General features: G+C 42.1%; 2 non-coding genes across 2 annotated transcripts in view; one reads left to right on the plus strand and one right to left on the minus strand.

Annotated features, from left to right (window-relative positions):
- Window positions 1-3,504: 3,504 nt before the first annotated feature.
- LOC123688478 lies at window positions 3,505-3,623 on the minus strand. The gene has a single exon (XR_006749995.1). It is a non-coding gene; the product is annotated as a 5S ribosomal RNA (ribosomal RNA).
- A 3,635-nt stretch (window positions 3,624-7,258) lies between these two features.
- The window catches only part of LOC123687313, a 1,906-nt gene continuing 1,664 nt past the window's right edge, over window positions 7,259-7,500 (plus strand). The window contains exon 1 of the ribosomal RNA XR_006749045.1: window positions 7,259-7,500. This exon is cut by the window's right edge and continues 1,664 nt beyond it. This is a non-coding gene — a ribosomal RNA (small subunit ribosomal RNA).

Consider the following 7,500-nt stretch of genomic DNA (forward strand, 5'->3'; position numbering starts at 1 on the left):
TGAACATTTTTCCTTATAAAAATTAAAGTCGACAATGAATATTGATTCTGATTACTGATTTACGCTTTAAAAACACATTAGAAGGCAACCAAATCGAATTTGAGGAAATTCCACGATCAGAAAATTTTTTTCGAAAAAAAAAAAAATCCGAAAAATATTTTTCGATTCCGATTACTGATTTACTCTTTTAGAACACATTAGGAGGCAACCAAATCAAATTTGAGAAAATTCCACAATCAGAAAATTTTTTTCCAAAAAAAAAAAAATTCGAGGACACCTCGGTCATGGCAAGTTATTTCCCACAATCCATTCCCCGATCCACGTACATCCCAGAAAAAATCATCTCTCTAACTATCCTGGTTCAAAAGTTGTATCGGAACATTTTCACGTCGAAAATATATCTCTAAGTCCAAACCGATGCACCACGTAAACTAGGGCAGACCGATGCACCACGTAATATCGGGCAGACCGATGCAGAACGTAAACTCGATCATACCGATGCTTCACGTAATCTCGATCTTACCGATGCACCACGTAAACAAGGGCAGACCGATGCAGAACGTAAAGTAGATCTTACCGATGCACCACGTAATCTCGATCTTACCGATGCACCACGTAATCTCCATCTTACCGATGCACCACGTGAACTGGATCTTACCGATGCAGAACGTGAATTGGATCTTACCGATGCAGAACGTGAATTGGATCTTACCGATGCACCACGTAAACTCGATCATACCGATGCACCACGTAATCTCGGGCAGACCGATGCACAACGTAAATGACGATCGGGACCGGGGCGATCGGTCGTATCTGACACCGCCGGCTCGGTTCTAACATCGTCAATGAGTCGGGGTTGTAAAAAAGGACGTGAACATTTTTCCTTATAAAAATCAAACCCGACCATGGATTTTGATTCTGATTGTTGATTATCGCTACTAGAACATATAAGGAGGCAACCAAATCAAATTTGAGAAAATTCCACGATCAGAAAATTTTTTTCGAAAAAAAAAAAAAATCGTAATCACCTCGGTCATGGCGAGTTATTTTACGTATTTCATTCCACAATCAACGTACAACATAGAAGAAATCATCTCTCTAACTATCCTGGTTCAAAAGTTGTATCGGAACATTTCACGTCGTAATATCTCGCCAAGTCCAGACCTCGGCGATAGGTAGTATCTGACACCGTCCGCTCGGGACTGACATCGACTTGGACTCGGGCTGATGATGGGGAGGCGTTTAAGGACGTGAACATTTTTCCTTATAAAAATTAAAGTCGACAATGAATATTGATTCTGATTACTGATTTACGCTTTAAAAACACATTAGAAGGCAACCAAATCGAATTTGAGGAAATTCCACGATCAGAAAATTTTTTTCGAAAAAAAAAAAAATCCGAAAAATATTTTTCGATTCCGATTACTGATTTACTCTTTTAGAACACATTAGGAGGCAACCAAATCAAATTTGAGAAAATTCCACAATCAGAAAATTTTTTTCGAAAAAAAAAAAAATTCGAGGACACCTCGGTCATGGCAAGTTATTTCCCACAATCCATTCCCCGATCCACGTACATCCCAGAAAAAATCATCTCTCTAACTATCCTAGTTCAAAAGTTGTATCGGAACATTTTCACGTCGAAAATATATCTCTAAGTCCAGACCGATGCACCACGTAATCTCGGGCAGACCGATGCACAACGTAAATGACGATCGGGACCGGGGCGATCGGTCGTATCTGACACCGCCGGCTCGGTTCTAACATCGTCAATGAGTCGGGGTTGTAAAAAAGGACGTGAACATTTTTCCTTATAAAAATCAAACCCGACCATGGATTTTGATTCTGATTGTTGATTATCGCTACTAGAACATATAAGGAGGCAACCAAATCAAATTTGAGAAAATTCCACGATCAGAAAATTTTTTTCGAAAAAAAAAAAAAATCGTAATCACCTCGGTCATGGCGAGTTATTTTCCGTATTTCATTCCACAATCAACGTACAACATAGAAGAAATCATCTCTCTAACTATCCTGGTTCAAAAGTTGTATCGGAACATTTCACGTCGTAATATCTCGCCAAGTCCAGACCTCGGCGATAGGTAGTATCTGACACCGTCCGCTCGGGACTGACATCGACTTGGACTCGGGCTGATGATGGGGAGGCGTTTAAGGACGTGAACATTTTTCCTTATAAAAATTAAAGTCGACAATGAATATTGATTCTGATTACTGATTTACGCTTTAAAAACACATTAGAAGGCAACCAAATCGAATTTGAGGAAATTCCACGATCAGAAAATTTTTTTCGAAAAAAAAAAAAATCCGAAAAATATTTTTCGATTCCGATTACTGATTTACTCTTTTAGAACACATTAGGAGGCAACCAAATCAAATTTGAGAAAATTCCACAATCAGAAAATTTTTTTCGAAAAAAAAAAAAATTCGAGGACACCTCGGTCATGGCAAGTTATTTCCCACAATCCATTCCCCGATCCACGTACATCCCAGAAAAAATCATCTCTCTAACTATCCTGGTTCAAAAGTTGTATCGGAACATTTTCACGTCGAAAATATATCTCTAAGTCCAAACCGATGCACCACGTAAACTAGGGCAGACCGATGCACCACGTAATATCGGGCAGACCGATGCAGAACGTAAACTCGATCATACCGATGCTTCACGTAATCTCGATCTTACCGATGCACCACGTAAACAAGGGCAGACCGATGCAGAACGTAAAGTAGATCTTACCGATGCACCACGTAATCTCGATCTTACCGATGCACCACGTAATCTCCATCTTACCGATGCACCACGTGAACTGGATCTTACCGATGCACCACGTAATCTCAATCTTACCGATGCACCACGTGAACTGGATCTTACCGATGCAGAACGTGAATTGGATCTTACCGATGCACCACGTAAACTCGATCTTACCGATGCACCACGTAATCTCGATCTTACCGATGCACCACGTGAACTGGATCTTACCGATGCAGAACGTGAATTGGATCTTACCGATGCACCACGTAAACTCGATCTTACCGATGCACCACGTAATCTCGATCTTACCGATGCACCACGTGAACTGGATCTTACCGATGCAGAACGTGAATTGGATCTTACCGATGCACCACGTAAACTCGATCTTACCGATGCACCACGTAATCTCAATCTTACCGATGCACCACGTGAACTGGATCTTACCGATGCAGAACGTGAATTGGATCTTACCGATGCACCACGTAAACTCGATCTTACCGATGCACCACGTAATCTCGATCTTACCGATGCACCACGTGAACTGGATCTTACCGATGCAGAACGTGAATTGGATCTTACCGATGCACCACGTAAACTCGATCTTACCGATGCACCACGTAATCTCAATCTTACCGATGCATCACGTAATCTCGATCTTACCGATGCAGAACGTAAACTCGATCATACCGATGCACCACGTTATCTCGGCAGACCGATGCAGAACGTAAAAAAAAAGCTTACAGCACGCGGTGTTCCCAAGCGGTCACCCATCCAAGTACTAACCGCGCCCGACGCTGCTTGGCTTCAGTGTTCTGACGAGAACTGGCAATTTCAGCGTGGTATGGCCGTAAACAACAAATATAGCGATATTTTCTATGATATCTCACTTTTTGGGAGCGGAAAGGACGTGAACGTTTTTCCTTATAAAAAATGAAATAACTTTTGGATATTAATTCTGATTGTTGATTTAAGTTTTAAGAACACATTAGGACATATCTCAATGAAATTTGAGGGATTTCCGAAATCGAAAAATATTTTTCGAAAAAAAAAAAAAATCCCAGAAGACCTCGGTCATCTCAAGTTTATTTCCATATTCTATTACACAATCAACGTACATCACAAAAGGAACCATCTCTCTAACTATCACAGTTAAATTTTTGTATCGGAACATTTCACGTCGGAATATCTCGCTAAGTCCAGACCGGGGAGATCGGTCGCATTTGACACCGTCCGCTCCGGTCTAACATCGTCTTGGAGTCGGGGTAACGATGGAGAGGCGTTTAAGGACGTGAACATTTTTCCTTATAAAAATTAAAGTCGACAATGAATATTGATTCTGATTACTGATTTACTCTTTTAGTACACATTAGAAGGCAACGCAATCAGATTTGAGGAAATTTCAAGATCAGAAAATTTTTTTCGAAAAAAAAAAAAATTCAAGAACACCTGGGTCATGGCAAGTTATTTCCCACAATCCATTCCACAATCAACGTACAACATAGAAGAAATCATCTCTCTAACTATCCTGGTTCAAAAGTTGTATCGGAACATTTCACGTCGAAATACCTCGCCAAGTCCAGACCGGGGCGATAGGTAGTATCTGACACCGTCCGCTCGGGACTGACATCGACTTGGACTCGGGCTAATGATGGGGAGGCGTTTAAGGACGTGAACATTTTTCCTTATAAAAATTAAAGTCGACAATGAATATTGATTCTGATTACTGATTTACGCTTTAAAAACACATTAGAAGGCAACCAAATCAAATTTGAGGAAATTCCAAAATCAGAAAATTTTTTTTCAAAAAAAAAAAAATCCGAAAAATATTTTTCGATTCTGATTACTGATTTACTCTTTTAGAACACATTAGAAGGCAACGAAATCAAATTTGAGTGAAATCCAAAATCAGAAAATATTTTTCGAAAAAAAAAAAAAATTCGAGAACACCTCGGTCATGGCAAGTTATTTTCCACAATCCATTCCCCAATCAACGTACATCCCAGAAAAAATCATCTCTCTAACTATCCTGGTTCAAAAGTTGTATCGGAACATTTTCACGTCGAAAATATATCTCAGAGTCCAGACCGATGCAGAACGTAAACTCGATCATACCGATGCTTCACGTAATCTCGATCTTACCGATGCACAACGTAAACTAGATCACACCGATGCAGAACGTAAACTCGATCATACCGATGCACCACGTAAACTCAGGCAGACCGATGCAGAACGTGAACTCGATCTTACCGATGCACCACGTAATCTCGATCTTACCGATGCACCACGTAAACTCGGGCAGACCGATGCAGAACGTGAACTCGATCTTACCGATGCACCACGTAAACTAGGGCTGACCGATGCATCACGTAAACGACGATCGAGAGGCGCGAAAGGACGTGAACGTTTTTCATTATAAAAATTGAAATAAATGATAAATAATGATTCTGATTGTTGGTTATCATTTTTAATAAGCATTAGGAGGCAACCAAATGAAATTTGAGGAAATTCCGATAATAGAAAATTTTTTCGAAAAAAAAAAAAAATTCATGAAATCCTCGGTCATCGCAAAATATTTACCATATTCTGTTCGATAATCAACGTATATTTAAGAAGGAATCATATCTGTATCTATCTTGGTTCAAATTTTGTATCGGAACATTTTGACCAAAGTCCGAGCTTCGGCCGAAACAGACACCGCTGACCTGGCCTATCGATCGACCGAGAGTCGGGGATAGAGCGTAAGTGTTGTCTGGAGGGGAACCCTGTGCTCTCCTGACATATATAGGGAAGGTGGTCGCGTTGGGCGATGCAGAACGTTTGGATCGGGAATTATATTTTTGGTTCAGCTATTGGAATATGGTTTATTGTTGGTATATATTGGCGAAATAACGTTCTTACTGACTGGGGATATTCATAAAAATGAGTCCGGAGATTTTCAGATCGAAGTCCGAGTGATCCGACTTGGAAGGCGTGTTGGGTGGGTCGAGATGGCTTAGATAGATCAGACGAGGCGGGCTAAGTGTTGACGTCATGCATCGGTCCATTTTCAGATTGAGTCCGAGTAATCCGACTTTGAAAGAGTGTTGGGTGCGTCGAGACTGTTTAGATAGATCGGACGAGGCGGACTAGGTGTTAACGACATGCATCGGTATATTTTCTGATCGGAGTCCGAAGAAATCGGCCCTAGTAGGCGCAGCGGACGGTCGAGACGGCCTCGGTGGGTCGGATCGATCGGGAAAAGTTTGCTAAATCGTGTCTGGAGGGGAACCTTGGGTTCTCCTGACATATATAGGGGATAAGGTTTGGGTGAACGATTCTTCACGTAAAAGTTGAGTAATTTATTTTTCGATAAGCTTTTGGATATTGATGAGAAGTATATGTATATCTTCGATTAAAAGAATTCTTACCGTCTCCATGTATATTATATTAGATATATAAGAAATAGTTAACGTGATGCATCGGCCGATTTCCGGATCGGAGTTCGAGAGATGCGACTTTCGATGCGCGATGGGTGGTTCGAGACGGCCTAGATCGATCGGACGAGGCGGACTAGGTGTTAACGACATGCATCGGCGGATTTTCTGATCGGAGTCCGAAGAAATCAGCTCTAGTAGGCGCGGCGAACGGTCGAAACGGCCTCGATCGATCGGACGAGGCGGACTAGGTGTTAACGACATGCATCGGCGGATTTTCTGATCGGAGTCCGAAGAAATCAGCTCTAGTAGGCGCGGCGAACGGTCGAAACGGCCTCGGTGGGTCGGATCGATCGGGAAAAGTTTGCTAAATCGTGTCTGGAGGGGAATCCGGGGTTCTCCTGACATATATAGAAGGGGTGGAGAATGGGTCCTGTCCTAGACTGTTTGGAGTTCTTTTTAGGATGATATTCAGTTGGTAAGTGGTAGACCCGAATCCGACCTCGGCGTTTGGGTACTGGCAAGGTGTGTTGGTTTCGGCTTTCGCATCTTGGGTCGCTTTCGTCAACCTCATGCAGCGAGGTCGCGGTCCGCTTCGTCTCTTTGTAGTCGAATGGCCTTTAAGCGACCAACCTTAAAATCGTGATCCTCTGCCCGTTGCGGGTTATGTTCACAAAAAATTTGCAACCACTCAATTCGTTCCGAGCGACAAATATTGTTGAATCTCGAATCACCGTGTCGTTATATTCACATGTATAGCGAAGGGTCGAGATGGAATGTGTATAAGAAATTAGTTGATAGCCGGGGGTTCGTATTATATATGGACGCCTTGGCGAGGGATTGTTTCTAGAAACTTTCTCATTTTTGATCGGTGTTTTGTCCGAGATGATGATGATGTATATATAGCTTGAGTCTCATGCTGACTGGGGGCTGTTACGTCGTTTCGTCGAGGACTTGCACTTACTGATGTGCGGCGCTAGTCGAAGTCAATCGACATGGCTAGTGCCACATGACGAGAGGCGAACGGGTTTGGCCATACCGGCAATCTCGTGGACCGATCGTATAAGCACGCAGTTCCCTGGTTGATCCTGCCAGTAGTCATATGCTTGTCTCAAAGATTAAGCCATGCATGTCTCAGTACAAGCCAAATTAAGGTGAAACCGCGAAAGGCTCATTAAATCAGTTATGGTTCCTTAGATCGTACCCACATTTACTTGGATAACTGTGGTAATTCTAGAGCTAATACATGCAAATAGAGCTCCGACCGGGAACGGAAGGAGCGCTTTTATTAGATCAAAACCAATAGGTGGCGGGTTC

Source organism: Harmonia axyridis, chromosome X (assembly GCF_914767665.1).
Source record: "Harmonia axyridis chromosome X, icHarAxyr1.1, whole genome shotgun sequence".
Lineage (NCBI taxonomy): Eukaryota > Metazoa > Arthropoda > Insecta > Coleoptera > Coccinellidae > Harmonia > Harmonia axyridis.